Below are 18,497 nucleotides of genomic sequence, written 5' to 3' on the forward strand. Positions count from 1 at the left end.
TTTGATGAGAACTGAATACTTCCAGCGCATAGACGATGTATGGTCCATTTCATGTAGACTTCGGCGAACTTCGTAATTTACTCGGAATTTTGATCACGTGGCCGGTGGTCAGCAGATCGTAATAGCCACTCGGTAGCTGGTGGCAAAATTGGTGAACGCTGCAGCATCAGCATCAACTTCTCCAACTACTTCAACATCGTTTATCGAGTTGAAAAATGTATATTCAACAGCGATGCTGCCGCAGATATTTACGAAATTTAATATTGGAACCATTCTGTCTTATTTTTTTTTTTGGAAACCAGGTCGGATTCCAAAGCCATACAACAGAGTAGCTGTTTACATCTGGACATATACATGTAAGCGAGGAAATGGTGTCGAAGTAAATAAATTTAATCCTGACAGTCAAAGAGCAAGTTGTTCAAACTATTTCTATGCATCCTAATCTTCATTAATAAAATAAAATGCGTTTCATATGAGTTTATTCCATTTGTTTTTGAAAGTCTGGAGAATTTACATGTAAATTTCAATCATTGAATTAGTTCCACATGAATTTGGAAACCGACTATCGGAGTCACCGGTTTTCGATCTCTATGACGTTCACGGACAAGTACAAAACTATTTCTTAATTCGCAGTACTAATACAATTAACACATTGTATGCACAGAATGTATAGATAACTGGATTAAAATAAATTTATTTTTATAATTGATATGTCTAGGAAATTAGAATATAAGCTTGTTTCAAGCCCCCTCCCCTCCCCTTTACATTGTAAATACATGTATACAAAAAAATGGTAATGTATTGCATCTAAGTATTGGGTTGTGCGTTACTTCGAAACTATCACATTTATCGTGTTTTAAATTGTTGTGTAGGCGGTAGCTTACCCAATAACAAAACATTTTTTATGTGGGGTAAATAACCTGAAACATGAAAATTTTAGTTTTGTCCTTCGTAATGACCAAGATTGTATGTTTATTATCATCAACAAAAACATTTAAATCGGAGTGAAGCAAGATGAAAGTGCAGAAAAGGCCATTGTTTCTGTTGATGCTCTGGCACGTATGAAACAACACTTTTACAGGGCGATTCTAATGCTGAACCTAGTAGGTGACATCATACATGCTAGCTGCTCATGCCCAGCTGGGTCTGGCCCTTAACTAACTGTACGTGCAAACATACAGCTTCACTGTGTTATGCACTGGAAGATTTTGTCAAGGTATTTGTGCTTCCTGAAGACATTCCATCATGTACTGGTATGTATATATTCAAGTTGAGACATAGTTCTAGAAATAGTGGTACTCTAATTTACAAAGACATTAAATAACAATAACAATAATTATAGCAGAAAGATATTTTATTTTCTATATCCTGTTAAATACAATTTTCCATGACCGCTCCGGTGGCCTAGTGGTTAGAGCGTCCGCCTCGGAAGCGGGAGCTCGTGGGTTCGAACCCCGGCCAAGTCATACCAAAGACTTACAAAAATGGTACTAACAGCTGCCTCGCTAGGCGCTCAGCATTAAGAGGTTAGTGTTAGGACTGGTCGGCCAGGTGTCAGGATAATGTGACTAGGTGGGTCATAATGAAAACTATTATGAAAACTATGTTTCGTCACTTGGGATGAATCCATTTATTACTATCCCCGTAATAGGTTGACCGCTTGGTCGGGGAACCATCCAAAGTTCACCTTATAGTCAAACATATGTTGCCTTTTTGCCTTTTTTTAAATATATATTTATAAACAAACTAGAATGAATTTTGTTTTTGTAAGCTCACTATTTTATCCCACTGCTTATCAATATTAGTATGTGCTAAATGGTTTTTGAATTTTGGATATGAAGAAGTATTTCAAGAAATCATTAAATCTCGTTTTCTTTATCGTTTCAAACGGTATCAGATTACTGTGATCGTCTCCTAAATCATTTAGAATTTCCTCCAATGAATCTACCTTTCATAAATCCTTTTGAGTATTACTGATTACTGATGGAAGAACCTTTTCTGATCCTAGCTGCAACGACTCCTGAAGCAGTCTGCAGTCTTGTCGTCAGTATTTAAAAGCGATATAGGTTTCCATTGGCTAACGTAGCTTCTGTCATTTTCTTCCTTTGGTAAACATGTGATGACTCCTTGGGTCTTAAAATCTCTTGTGATGAATCTTGCTCATTAAATTGTTAAGGGATAAAATAACATTTCTATGATAACCAATCCACTCTCATTAGAGTAAATGTTTGCTATGGGGTACATAATCACATACATGTATGATATCGTCGTTGTTGTTGTAGTGTTTAACGCCATTTTTCAGCTCACGATAGGCTATACATGGAGGCCAGTATTAATGGTGGAGGACGAACCAGGGAAATCCCCGGAAAGAACCACCGGCCATCGAGAACCTCCTGGCAAGCTTTCTCACATACCCACATTGGCCCAATCCGAGACTCGAACCTATGCAGACATGTGAGATAGCAGTGATCCGTAACGGACAGCGCTTTAGATGACTCGGCCACTCGGGGCCGCCATATATGATATCATTAATTTTAATTATTCTAGCTCTTTACGTGAAGTCTAGTAATGACCAAAAATAGAATAAAGAATGTGTTTATTCTGAAATGGAGCTTTATTGTTTTCTTTATAAAGGCAGACGAAACATAAAATGAGTCATTTATACACTACCCTTTTGTCACCAGAGCACAAATAAAATGATTTCTGCGACTAGTGTAAACCTGATCATCCTGGTTAAGTGCAGGCTTTTCAGGGTTTATATCTCCAGGTAGACCTTTCCCTCTCAGAAACTTTGTTTGATCTGATTAAAGGTCCTAAATTTACTAAAAAGCCACAGATGTAAACGATTCAATTAATGAGAAACATCTTCAGTATTTGGATCTTTTTTGTGCTTAAAAAATGCAAATGTAGCCAGGCGAGCATTATAATTTTCAACAGTTATTCTTGATCTATCTATAGGTCTCCCTGAATCACGGTCATGAGAGTCAACCTGTTTGCTCTTTTCAGAGAGAAATGGTAGTCACTAAAGAGTTATTCCTTTTCCTTGAATTAAATCTTTTATCAAGAAACCTTTATCGCCACGTTGCAGTTTGTGTACTATATCTCTTTGTCCGACAATTTTCTTATCAGAAGAATTGCCACCAATCATATCTGATAGTGAATTAAAGGTGTACATAGTTTTGACAGTATGACAATTTTTGTAATTTGTAAACACATCTGTTTTCCAGCTATGGAGCCTCTTGGCACCTGTGTACTAAATTCTACACGATCTGCAGTTGTAAAAAGATCTGGAATATGTTGTTTGGTTGATAATGTCACGTGTTTTTGAATATTTTCCTTTGAAGGACATATTTTAATAATCCTAAATTTTCTATATATTCGTTTAATCCAGAATTAAAATCTTTCAGAAATTCTGCCTGTAGAAATATTAAAATCAGAGGCAAGAAATGAATCTGTAGGATTTCGTTGTAATTCGTATGGTACAGGAAGTTGATTTTCTGAATCTATATGAGAAAAAAGTTTTTTTTCGGATCACCTTGAACAGGGATAGTCTCGCGTTCTATAAGTGAACAACAACTCACTAAATATTTGTGTAGTATTGTAAAAAGCTTGTAATCTTCAGTACCATTATATATTTTTTCTGAAGATTTTAAGTTCTCATTTTTTTAAAAATATTTACTTGACTTCTCACGCGTTATCTTGGAGTCTGTATGAATTGTCTTATTAGACACGAGACAAAATAAAGATGGTGTCTCAGTTTGTGTATCTGTACCAATACTAATGTATGTAACCATTATGCCGACTGCTTCTGTTTATGTTGTTACATGTGTGTGCTTTTGTTTGGCGGTTTTTTTTGTTGTTGTATGCCTATGGAAACTGTTTTTCTTTGGTGTGATTTGTGATGTAGAGTCGCTGACGTATTTGAGATGGGGTCCATCGTGGAGTAAGTAAGGATGTTGAGAAATGATCACGCCATCTGTAAAAAGAAGAAGAAAATGTTTGCAGGTGCGTGAGGGGCGGGCATTGTTTTTCTTCTTTAAATATTCGATCAGCGTTGCCTCCCCCCTCTCCCAGTAGAATCCTGGAAAATGTGAAAACACTAATATATATTTTGGAATAATGTCTTTTTCTGATCTTTTACAATGTGGGATTATTAGAAGAAATATGTTCAAACACAGGAAAGAGGGGCTAGTGACACAAACATCTACAAGTCTATTAAATAAGAAAGAGAAAAACTTTTGCAAAAAGGAACAGTGTTCACCTCAAAATTAATGATTGTGTAATATTAAAGCATGTGTGTTCAAAAGAGAAAATATGGTTATAATTGTTTAGCTTTTTTCAATCATTAAATGGAATGTGAAGACTTTTATAAAATGTAAGACTGGTCAACATTGCCACTTATAAAAATCAAACATATGCAAAGTATGTAAAGATACATTTACTATTTGTAATTTAAAAAAAAATTATTTTTATGTATAACATTTAGAAAAATTAATATTAAAGTTACCATCATTTGCAAGCTTGCCAGTAGCTTCTCGTGGGTCGGTGGTTCTTTCCCGGGTTTTCCCGGGTTCTTCCTCCACCATTAATACTGGCCGCCATGTATAGCCAATTGCGTGCTGAAAAATGGCGTTAAACCCAACAACAACAACAACAACAACCATCATTTGCAGTTGTTTGAGGTTTGGTCATTGGAATGATATCCTCAGCGTATCTTTTGTTGTATCCTCTATGCTGGTATCAGAGTATGCACTTGTTTGAGGCTCAGTAATTGGATTAGGACTCTCTGCAACCTCTGGTTCATTTCCTGTATCCTCTGTGCTGGTATCGGGATTGATTTGATGAACTGTAAAAATATAATTATTCAATGTAAATGGTATACAGAAAAAGAGACACTTGTATTAAAATTGTAACTACGATTGTTTTAGAGATTAAAACTACATTACACATTGCAACATTTACTTCCACTTCGTTTATGAAATGTTCAGAATAAATGACAGTAGTAAAATAATGCATTCAGTGTTATTATTTGAACAATTAACTGGTAATCAAAGATGAAGACCAGACAGTGGTGTCAGGCCACAACAAAACTGATTAGTAGAGACTGAAAAATAAATTTGTCAGAAATCAACTCTAATGACACATACATTTTACAAGGTGTGAACCATCTACTGACAAATAATAATAATAATGAGGACTTTGTATAGCGCCTAATCTTTAGAAGCTCTAAGCCCTTTACAACATTAGACAACATCTATAAAATAAAAAACATATAATGATATGATTACAAAAACAAACACCATGAAATTAGAAAAAACATTAAAAAAATAAAAAACATGCTGAGAATATTTCAGGTAGGAAACATTATTAGGTCTTTAAGTTTGTTCTTGCAGTCGAAATAAGTGAGTTTTTAGAGCCCTCTTGAATGTGATCACTGTGTCTTTGGGTCTATGTTCAGTGGGCAATTCATTCCACGTTGCTGGGCCTGGTATGCAAAAGAACGTTGTCCATATGACTTTGTTTTCATAGTGGGAATAATGAGTATACGATTGTCAGAAGAGGAGCGTAAGTATCTTGCTTGTGTGTACATATGAGTGAGGTCGGATAGGTATGTTGGACTAGAGTCCGACAGTGAAACGTAGCACAGAGAACAAATTTTGTGTTTGATTCTGGATCGAATGGATAGCCAGTGTAGGGTACAGAGCAGCGGGGAGGTGTGCTCTGATCGTGGTACTCTAAGTATGATCCAAGCAGCTGTGTTTTGAACTTTTTGAAGTTTCTGGAGTAGATATTGAGATGAACCAGACAGAATTGAGTTACAATAGTCCAGTCTTGAAAGTGCTAATGAACACACAAGTGTTTTAGTGGCATCAACTGAAATATATTTGCGAATTGAGCTGATGCGTCTCAGCTCAAGATATGCAGCCTTGCATATGTTCATGACATGTTGGTGCAATGTGAGAGTACTGTCCAGAGTAACACTTAGGTTTGGTACTGATTGTGTGAATTTAATGTTGGCGTTGCTGATAGTTATTGTTTGAGGTAAAGGATGTGAATGAGAAAGTCTTTTTGTTGTGATCATAATGGCCTCAATTTTATCATCATTCATCTGCAGCTTGTTACATGTCATCCATGATTTCACATCAGAAATGCACCTCTCTACACCTTGGATGGTAGCATCAACTTCAGTTGGGTGGCTAGATTTGTATATTTGGGTGTCATCAGCGTACAATTGGTGAGACACTGGATGATGATCTATGACACTTGAGAGCGACTGAGTGTACAGAATGAAGAGAACAGGTCGAATAACAGACTCCTGTGGAACACCACAAAATAGATCAACTGGGCTGGAGTGTATTCCATTTGTGTCCTGTTGACTAAGTAGGACTTGAACCACAGTAAGGCTGTATCATGAATGCCAAATACATGCTAGAGACGGTGAAGTAATATATCATGGTCTATTGTGTCAAATGCTGCAGACAATTCAAGTAGAGTGAGGACTGTAATCTTTCCGCTATCCAACGCAGAGAGAATGTCATTAACTACTTTTAGAAGAGTAGTTTCAGTACTGTGGCAAGGGCGATATGCAGATTGTACATTGCTAAAAAGACTGTTTGAATTTAGATGAGATACAAGTTGGGATAGAACATAACAAATACAACAATAACACAAACCATAAACATTTCTCTGGTTTGACTCCATGTATGATACAGTGAGCTGTAGTAGAACTGCAACAGCTTCTTGTCTTTCAAAGTTTGAATTTAAAAAAGGACATATGAATATTATACACGTTATATAGCTTACAAAATGCACATTTGACTGTAGGTTGAAGGTAAGAAGGTAAGAATATGCCTAGGACGGGATATCAATTTACCATATTCCCATTATTAATAATTTAAAAATAGGCTACTTCAACAAATTAATTACTTAATTATATAAACTAATAAGATGGTTAACAGACACCTCGAATATGACGTTATTAATCATTACTGAATAAAGTCACCATATGAAAACAATTTACGATGCTAATTTATTTAACACTGCTATTATCCGTAGGAAATAATTTATGTACATTTTTTTTACCATGACACCGTATTACAGAAAAAGCGTTTCGTTGACCAATATAAGGATATTTTCGTACTAATATGTGGTATAACAAACCTGGAATATTTCTTGACTGTAAAGGTGTAGACGTTCCTTCACCATCAGCACTAAATTGCAACGAACACATTCTCACATTCTTGAATTGTGACATCTGTTTACCGTTACCGGTCAATTCAAGTTCAGATTTTCCTGCTCGTGTGAGACCCTGTTTGCACAGTAAATCATCTTTCTATGGCAGACGATGGAATTTAATTCCAAATCCTTGATTGGAGCGACTTCTGCAACCTCTGACGATGTAAATAACGAGCATTTCTTCAATTTTGTATTTCTAAAATAGTTCTAAACAACAATGGACGCCATTTTGTTATGTACTAACACCTACAAGCGTATAATTTTGATTGGCTGGAGTATAAAGTGACTCAGGAGGTTACTCGGATAATTACGGAACACCTCAGTTAAATCCGTTACGAAAAGGGTTATGGCGACATCGACTGTGTCTAAATGCCTCACCGTAAGACTAAATGGAACGTCCTGTCAGTGAGCGGTCTACTTTAAGGACTTGCACATCTTCAACTGTAGCTGCATGTGAGTTATTTATTAATTTCTTGTGTATATGTTATAATTATTGTGCTATCACGTTTACTTTGTATATTTTCTATTTGGCTTCGGCTTACTTAGTATATTGCAAATATGTTCTATTCTTAAATATGTTCTATTCTTGTTTGTGACTTAGTAAGAGATTTATGTTAGCAATTTAAAGTTGCATTTTTAAGAAATATTTAGTACCGTAGGATTCTTATCAGGCACGGTTAGGTTTACCTATCAAGCTGTGTTTTGTTTTGGAATTATTGTGCCGATAATGTAAGCTGTTTAACTTACCGTATACAACGTCATTATGTTTTATAATATATGCCAGTGTCTTGCATAGTACACGGTGTTAGATGTATTTTCAGTTGATATGAGTCGCAACTGTAGAGCTGATCGGAGTCGTAGCTGTAGAGCTGATCGTAGACGACGTGGTACCAGCTGTAGAGATAACCATAGAATTGACCATAGCAGTGTAAAGCTGAACCATAGCAGCTGTATAGATGAGTTAACCTTGCAACCGTGGGCTAATTTGGGGGGCGGGGGCTTTGTAATACCCAGTGTTTTGGGATTGTTAAGATATTTGGTATATCGGTCCCTTTGTTATCATCATTTTACTATTTGAGTAAAAATATCTCATTTTTTCACTAGTTGAGTGAATACATTTTATATATGAATAAAGTACATCTCTTACTATTTGAGTAAAACACATCATTATGTTCGTCATGTGAAATCACTGGATCATTTACCTTTGTCCTTGTACTGTGTAAGGTCGTTTATTTGTATTTTCATTTGTTGCGTTATTAGATTCGTGCGGAGTATGTTAATTTGTCCAATATTTGGATCTTATACACGCACGTATTAATCATAATTATTTTCCCGTTCAAGTCATTCATAATTAAATATTGTATTTGTATCACCATTAAAAGTGGTATATTGTAAATCATAAATCCAACCTGGTTATCTTACAACAATTGCTGAACGGAGGTGTTAATCTAAGCTGTCGCTGATATCCTACACTGACAAGTGCCCAGAATGCATGCACCTTCTGTGCATTTGCTTTGGGCATAACTTCGTCTGCACTTTGTGGCAATGGTTATCATATTAGACTCCATATATTAACGAGATCAAATATCATTTGTGAATGACATTAAACGCAACAGAAATGTTGGAGAGAAATAAAAAGTAGTACTCAAGATCTGAACTGGGAGGAAGTTACCACGGGAAGTGTTTCCGGTGGTATGGATGTAACAGCAGATGAATTCGGTGTTGTAGTTTTAGCTAACAACTTGTTTGTGTTTTCTGATGCAAAATTGTTAGGATTTGTTCCAGACGCTTTTAAGGAAAAGTAATTCTACAACAAGGGTTTAAAACATGAGTAAAGAAAATACTTGTAGCACATAAGTAAGCTAAACAACATTGAATACACGGGATAACAATGCTATAAGTGAAAATCAATTCAACCGCGATGAGAAGTTTGTTTTTGATGATCAACGCAACATAATACAAAGAGATATTCGTGCAATAAGAAAACATAATAATATTTTCAAAAATTAATAAACATGGAAATACAAAACAAAGAGAAAATGAAACAAAAGTTGGAGGATGGGAAGGAAAGGCAGGCGAATGTTAGGGGAAGAAACATATGGCATAGAGTATGCCGGGCACGAGTGACCAGAACATCCTTCGTTGAGAACGTGCAGAGTCGGGTTACAAGTGGAACAAAAATACTTCAAACCTTTGTCTGTTGTAATTTTTAATTCAAATGGCATATTATACCAGAATCAAGTTTTCGAAGGAAGCCCTTGCCTGACGACGATGTTCCTGGGAGTATAACCCAACATGCAATATAAATGGCAAATATTAGATATCGTTGCCAAGAAGATATTTTGTTACTTGTTTGCATAATACTGCAAATGAACTTTGAAATAAAATAATTTACTACATAAATGAACAAAATACCACAAAATTTAGTTAATGAGCTGAGACACAGTACCTTTAAATTCAGAAATAAACTAAGAAACAATATATTTTTCTACGTAAATGAACTGAGACACAATATGTTTTACTACATAAATGAACTGAGACACGGCACCTTTCAATTTAGAAGTGAACTTTGAAACAATATAATTTACTACATAAATGAACTGAGACATAGTACCTTTGAATTTATAAATGAACTGAGACAATATATTTTACTACGTAAATGAACTGAGACACACAATATATTTTACTACGTAAATGAACCGAGACAATATATTTTACTACGTAAATGAACTGAGACACAATGCCATTTAATTTATTAATGAACTGAGACACAATACCTTTGAATTTATAAATGAACTGAGACAGCATATTTTGCTACATGAATGAACTGAAACACAATATATTTTACCTCATAAATGAACTGATGCAATATATTTTACTACATAAATGAATGAGACAAAATACCATTTAATTTATTAATGAACTGAGACACAATACCTTTGAATTTATAAATGAACTGAGACACAATATATTTTACTACATAAATGAACTGAGACACAATATATTTTAATGCATAAATGACAGGAACAAACGTATCATTATACTATATAGCATCGTCGATATGTGCATGAATAAAGTCAAAGAGGGTAGAACTGCAAATGGTGGCGATAAAGAAAGTGTTGCTGCTGAATGCTTGAAACACATTTCGAAAGTTGAAATCCCTGGCATTATGTATTATATGGTGTACTGCACCAGCTACGAATTTAAATTGATAGGATTCTTTAATCAAGGAACAATAGTGGAGTCGTCTGAATTTGTTGAGTATTGAAACCTAAATATGTATACATGTATCTTGACCAAAATTAATAACATATATAAAAAAGGAAACCCTGTTTCAATTGGCAACTCTTCTATTTTATGATCGTATTGCCTGTATTCATACAATATAAATTGTTCCATATTGACTACATCAAACTGTGATTTTTAAAGTATTTTTCTTAATTTTCAATTCACAGCAATGCTTTTCTTCATTTAATATTTGGCAGGCCTCAAGGATTAAAATACAATCATAATGTATATAGACCTCCACAAGAGACTATCCGTTTTTTTATCACTGAGTTAATTTCAAGATTTTCATCAAATTTGATGAAAAACTCAACTCTTCGTTCAATAGCAGGCATATTATGGTTCTTTATCTTTCTTCTGCTAACTCCACCCTAAACTAAAAGCAAGATAGTACAATCTCAATTTTATATCAATCTCATTTTTTCAGGAAATCAGTGGAGCCTGAGAAAGAAGTCAAATTTACTCTCCATTTTAAACTCAAAATAAGATAAAATCTCAAACGCACATTACGAACCTTCAGTATCTGAACCATCCCTGGCCTATTCCACCAACCGGTTTGTTATTCAGTATTTGAAACATCGATGAGCAATGCCACCAACCGGTTTGCTATTGAGTAATCAAACCATCTCTGGCCTATTCCACCAACCGGTTTGTTATTCAGTATTTTAAACATCTATGAGCTATGCCACCAACCGGTTTGCTATTGAGTAATCAAACCATCTCTGGCCTATTCCACCAACCGGTTTGTTATTCAGTATTTGAAACATCTATGAGCTATGCCACCAACCGGTTTGCTATTGAGTAATCAAGCCATATCTGGCCTATTCCACCAACCAGTTTGTCATTCAGTATTTGAAACATCTATGAGTTATGCCAACAACCGGTTTGCTATTGAGTAATCAAACCATCTCTGGCCTATTCCACCAACCGGTTTGTTATTCAGTATTTGAAACATCTATGAGCTATGCCACCAACCGGTTTGCTATTGAGTAATCAAGCCATATCTGGCCTATTCCACCAACCAGTTTGTTATTCAGTATTTGAAACATCTATGAGTTATGCCAACAACCGGTTTGCATTTGATTATTCAAACCATCACGTGCCTATCTACCAACCGGTTTGTTACTGACTACTCGAACCACCTCTGGCCTATTTCATCAACCTTGTTTTGTTCTTCAATATTTGAACAATCTCCGTCCTGTTTCACGCACCAGTTTGTTATTCCGTACCTGGCCAAAGGAAACAACACAGTAGTCGCCACAGTCCACAGTTTGATCCGATTGTAAGATCTGAACACGCACCACGCAGCATAGCTCCTGAACAGCGCTGAAACCGGAATCTAAACTTCATTTAAGCAACTCTTGTCGTCAATACTCGTTAATAAGTCGGGTGCAACTGCAAAAAAAGTAAACCTGATCTGCAGTCGCACAATACGCCGCCAGATTAGGCAGATATAACGAGGTAAAATGTAACTAAAGATAATTCGCAAGATTAGGCGATATCACGAGGTAAAATGTAACCAAAAGTAAATTCGTAAGATTAGGCGATATCACGAGGTAAAAATGTAACTAAAAGTAAATTTGTAAGATTAGGCTGATATCACGAGGTAAAATGCAACCAAAAGTAAATTCGTAAGATTAGGCTGATATCACGAGGTAAAATGCAACCAAAAGTAAATTTGTAAGATTAGGCAGATATCACGAGGTAAAATGTAACCAAAAGTAAATTCGTAAGATTAGGCTGATACCACGAGGTAAAATGCAACCAAAAGTAAATTCGTAAGATTAGGCTGATATCACGAGGTAAAATGCAACCAAAAGTAAATTCGTAAGATTAGGCTGATATCACGAGGTAAAATGTAACTAAAAGTAAATTTGTAAGATTAGGCTGATATCACGAGGTAAAATGTAACCAAAAGTAAATTTGTAAGATTAGGCTGATATCACGAGGTAAAATGTAACTAAAAGTAAATTTGTAAGATTAGGCTGATATCACGAGGTAAAATGTAACCAAAAGTAAATTCGTAAGATTAGGCTGATATCACGAGGTAAAATGTAACCAAAAGTAAATTCGTAAGATTAGGCTGATATCACGAGGTAAAATGTAACCAAAAGTAAATTCGTAAGATTAGGCAGATATCACGAGGTAAAATGCAACCAAAAGTAAATTCGTAAGATTAGGCTGATATCACGAGGTAAAATGTAACTAAAAGTAAATTTGTAAGATTAGGCTGATATCACGAGGTAAAATGTAACCAAAAGTAAATTCGTAAGATTAGGCAGATATCACGAGGTAAAATGCAACCAAAAGTAAATTCGTAAGATTAGGCTGATATCACGAGGTAAAATGTAACTAAAAGTAAATTTGTAAGATTAGGCTGATATCACGAGGTAAAATGTAACCAAAAGTAAATTCGTAAGATTAGGCTGATATCACGAGGTAAAATGCAACTAAAAGTAAATTCGTAAGATTAGGCTGATATCACGAGGTAAAATGTAACAAAATGTAACCAAAAGTAAATTCGTAAGATTAGGCAGATATCACGAAGTAAAATGTAACTAAAGGTAAATTCGTTAGATTAGGCAGATATCACGAGGTAAAATGTAACTAAAAACAAATTACTATGCTTCTTAAAGTTTATTCTCTAGTTTCTCTCGCCTTCCATCTTATTAAGGAATTAAACAAAATATAATTAATCGATGGACTCAAAGTGCTTATTCAAAACAATAACACAAGAATGAACTAAAGCACTCTGTAACTAAATACTATCCATAGTTCTGTCAGGCTCAGCTTGGATCCCAGGAACGTGATATGCATGGGTCAGCCGTCCACCCTACCCCATTCCCTTTTCCTAATTAACTCGTTTGTCGTAATGATGCCTAATGCTTGAAAAACAACTTCAATAACTCAGATAATCCTTAGCCAATCCTTATATCCAATATATTACTTTTCAGAATATATTAAAGTAAGAAATTTGGTTTGAAGTTTTGGTGAATAAAGTTAGTATATGTAATTACCAGTCTAAACTTTTTGTTGTTATATGCTAAACCATGCATACATCTCACGTGCACGATTTGTTTGTCAAAACTGGGACACAAATTTGCAAAAATAATGCATATCATATACGTATTTTAATGCATGTATTCAAACACACATCAGTAATAAACGTGTGATCTACAGTTATAATCATTTAAAGAACGTGAGTCAGAGACAACTTAAAATAAATTCTCAAAATACGAATTAACTGCAGATTGTTCTTGCAGGTGAGTATCGACAACTACTTACTTATATACGTTCCTTAACTAAGCAGACACTTAGTAGATGTCAAAGACATTTTTAACACATTCATCGAGAAAACTTGTTTTCAAATTACACTCTATATCTGTATATCGCTTATGATTTATTGTGTTAAAATATTCATTTTTAAACTACCAAGGATTGTTCTGCGCCAGGTTTGCCCTCTGGGTGAAATATTACTTTTGCATGTCCTATAACGACGCCATAGCTGTCAGGGTAATGCGGCGTAAAAAATTGAGACGTACGGCCAATGGCGCGTGAAAATGGGAATTTAGATAGCTAATATTTTTTATTACTTATCATTTATGTTGTGAATTAACCAAGATACCTGGCACGATGAGGTTGAAATAGTCTACTTTACCGAGAAAATTTTCTTTAACAATTTGAAAGGAATTTATAACTTGAATTATGGAAGCTAAATGCAACAATTTAGGGGAATTGGATAGGCTTTCTACACCATATGAAAAGAAGTTATAAAATATCAGACAAGGACGAGTTAATTTTCCCCCACGTACATAATAAATAATGTTGTACATTTTTTTTAAAAAAAACCTTGTGAGTATAAATTATGCGTTATTTTATACATAGTGGGTTACTGAACTTCTTGAATATATGTTTCTTTTCATCAAATTGTCTGTCTTTTGCTCCATAATGATGGCGATAGTCGTAGTCGTTGTATCATGAGTAACATCAGTAATACTAGTATAAACTGTCATTGTCATTGATTTGCCTCGCACTGGAGTTCTTGCGTGCTGCTTCAACTAGTAGTGGTTGTAGCAACAGTAACAGTTCCGGATTAAGGTCTTCCAGGGCCCTAAGTAATGAAATATTATGGTGTCCCCCCCCCCCACTACAAAACGTGAAACTAAAAAGAAAAACAATATTAAAAGCTTAAAAGATGGGAAGATACCAGTGTTGCCATCATTTAAATCAAAATACTCGTACAAACAGATCTAAATGGTCATATATAATTCATTCAGTGTTATCATCAACAATTAATTAGATTTTTCTGGTGTTCTAAGCACTTGCGTAGGAGTAGTAGTAGTAGTAGTAGTAGTTGTTGTTGTTGTTGTTGTAAATTGAACTTCGTCCAATTATGATAGGTGAGATATGTTTACATCGTTTCGGAGCGAGCGATATCAAATTTCAATCTGCCATTTTTAACCTTGTTGTTTACGAGTATGTGCAAAAAAGATATGACAAGCTCCCACACCGAACTTCTATCACGGCCTGCTCTGACCATTTTATCCAAGTAAGCATTTAAACAAATTTGTTAACTAACGACGTAGATAATACTGCTAATGTGTCATAGGTTTGACACGAGAAGGTATGACCTTGTCAAAACAAGGATATGTACCCTGGCAAACGATACAAAGCTTTCGAGGGTAGGTAAACATGCACTTTCTTCCTTAAACATAAAATGCAGTATGTTTTATGTACTATAATCATGCTAATATAATATTAAAGCAGATTCAGACAACGACATTTGCATCCAATTTAGTCTCTGTCCGTCTTCTTCTTTGGTTCTTGTTTCACCGCTATTCGCTCTTCCTCTCGATTACACCACGCCCGCCCGTGTATAGCTATATTCTAAACAATCTTTAAATGAAAGATGCATAACGAATATGAAACATTAAGAGATGCTAAAAATATAAAACATGTTGTTATAGAATTTAGTCTGAGCAGCGTCTTAACAAATGAATAATTGAAACAATTACATTAATCGAAATGATAAAAATAATTTAAAAAAGAGGTAAAAGTATATGAAAGAAAAAAAATTACAATTAACTTTAGACATTTGCCTTTCTTAATACCATCATTGATTAAATAGTAAAAGATACGTGTGTATAGTTATTAAGTAGTAAAAGATATACATGTATAGTTAACCAGCTTGCTACCTATCTAAATATTTATCAATATATATAGTTATATGTCTACCTACCTGCCTGCTTACCTACTTACCTACCTACCTAGGCATCTACGTACCTATGTACATACTACATACATACATAAATACATATTAGAAGATAAAATCAGAGAGAAAGTGCTGTCGATACCTAAGTAACTCCTATATGTATTTTGAGTTGACTTTTGGGCTAGCATTAATTTTCACCTGTCTGACACATGGTCCACGGAACATTAATTAATTCGGTCACGCTAGTGATTATCTATGATGTCTTTTGTCTCATTCTCCCTATTCACATAACGACTTACATCACGAAGCATCATCTTTCGTGTCATAACAACAGACAAATCGACGGTCAAATGTAAAATCCAATACAACTAGAAAACCAAATTGTGTTACATAAATAAGGTCAATTAACGTGTTTCACCCAACGAAAAGGGACACATCCTACTACTGTTGCTCCATTATTCGACGTAAATCCTTGTAGCATTTCTATATCATTTAAAACACTCAGTTTATTATATCTTTACATCTGCAGTGTACAATGTCACCATTTCATTACCCGGAATGTCTCCGAAATACCAGGTATTTTCACCACCCGGTCTCTCACGGCGCAAGGTCCAGACCTTTACATCATTTCTGGTACATGCCATAATAATATAAGTCGACTTGAATGCCCCTACGGATTGTATCGCATGTCATTGGCAACGCGTCAGCGATACAATCGATAGATCTACTATTGTGTAGTGTTATAGCAATGTTACAAAATAGCTGTCACATTTATGTCATCACCGTAATAATGAACTGTTTGTTACGTGATGTACAATGCATAGGTTTCGTCATGATCAAATAAACCGGCTTTGTGAAAAAAGGTTCAATCAGAGGGTTGTTTTAAAACAATCACTTGCCTATTATTTGTCGGGCACAATTGTTGAAATTAGGACTGCCGGTGTTAAAACTGGTCTAAACAGAAAATATGGGTTTTTTTTGATCTTTAATTACCTTGTTTTTCATGTAATCATACAAAAGTTATTCTCTTTATTATTATTCTTATTATATATATATATATATATATATATATATATATATATATATATATATATATATATATATAGTCTTTCATCTTTTTGTTCAACTGCTTTTCATTTCAAAGCGACAGCATTAGTCCATTTCGTTATTTCCATGGTGACATGAGTACTTTTATTATGTTCATGCAATTTCAATTTGTCCACATTTCTGTAAACAAATTACAGTGTGAAGGAAAATGTACAATACAAAATAATCCAGAACTGAAAGTTTTAATTTATTTTCATATCAGTGTAGAGTATAAAAAATACACATCAATTATGAAAACATATAATGGCAAAGAAATGGTTGCTTGCTTGGTTGCTTGCTTGGTTGCTATGTTGGTTTTTTTATATAGCACTTTTAGCATATTTTTACTTACGACGTGCCGTGGAAAAGGGAGTTAAGAGTCTTTTCAAATGACACACAGAGGCAGCCGACTTGGGCTGGACCAGGTGGGTATCGAACCTGCGACCTTAGATTACCAGTCTTACGCTGAAGATTGAGACCACAAGAAATTTAATAGTATCCTAGGTACTGCAAGGGGACAGAAGCTGGTGTAAATTACAATAACAATATTCATTGTATTGCTATATTTGTGTATGTCTGCGAAAAGCAGAATAAATAACAACAAAACAAAACAATATAAAATAGACATACACAGTTAGAAGCTATGAGCAGAATTTACCTTAGAATTTTTTTTTTCAAGCAGCGGTCTGTTCACCCTCTTTGCTATTGCCTTTCCACGATAACAAGTGCCGAAAAATTAAACATTTCTGACAAAATGTAGTATCGAGAATCTGTGAATTTCAGATACTATTGTGTCATTACCACGCTGCAAATCCAAAGTACCCAAAATTTCTCTACGCGAAATCACCTAATAGCTTCTATGTTACTGTAACACATTTAAAAAAAAATATCGATTTTTTGCTTGTTGAAGACTTCCAATACAGATTGATAGTCCTTGTTTATTTAATTCAGCATTTTGTTACCTACGATGCATAACTTGTCTTAAACTATCAAAACTACAAAGATTTATAAAGCTCTTTTCTAAGGTGGAAAATAGGTGGGAAAGTTTGGAAGTGATGTATGTCTGTTTGAATTTCATTATTCATTGCATGTAAGAGCTCCCATTCTATCTCCAGTTCTTGCTCATTTATCATTATTACAACAGTCATTGTTAAAAACTGACGTTCCCGGTACCTTAAGGCAAGATCAACAAATCTTTCAAAGTTTCTCTACGTAGAAAGCAAAATGTGTAATTTCGGTACTTTAAATTTGATAAATATCAATGACCTCATAATACCTATAAAAATCTGCCACTCCCAACTGAAGCTATCGGCCGAGGGCGCGATGAAACCGTGACGCGACTTGACCCGAACAGGGCCCCCGGACTATAGGGATGGCTTATCAAACTTCTCTAAAGGTTATCACCGGTCTTTAAATAGAAAATTTATTGCAGACACAGCCAAATTAATTTCGAATTTACCAAATCACAATCAAATAAGATAAATTGGCTCTGCCCTTCTCGTGTATTCGGTATCGGTCGTGATATTTATATATGTATTCAGTGAACTCCATGTAACGTAGCGGATTCGTATGATGACTGGAATTGCAAACCCGTACCGAATAGATGCCTATGCCGGAACTACGCTTGCTTTCTGATATCTAAATAAGATAATTCAACATGTAATTTGACAGACATCAC

General features: G+C 34.9%; 1 pseudogene; it reads right to left on the reverse strand.

The window, feature by feature from the left end:
* Nucleotides 1-2,748: 2,748 nt before the first annotated feature.
* On the reverse strand, nt 2,749-8,758 carry LOC149772769 (uncharacterized; annotated as a pseudogene).
* Between the last annotated feature and the right edge of the window lie 9,739 nt (nt 8,759-18,497).

This window comes from Sinohyriopsis cumingii, unplaced genomic scaffold, assembly GCF_028554795.1.
Source record: "Sinohyriopsis cumingii isolate HCF-2022 unplaced genomic scaffold, ASM2855479v2 utg001176l, whole genome shotgun sequence".
Classification (NCBI taxonomy): domain Eukaryota; kingdom Metazoa; phylum Mollusca; class Bivalvia; order Unionida; family Unionidae; genus Sinohyriopsis; species Sinohyriopsis cumingii.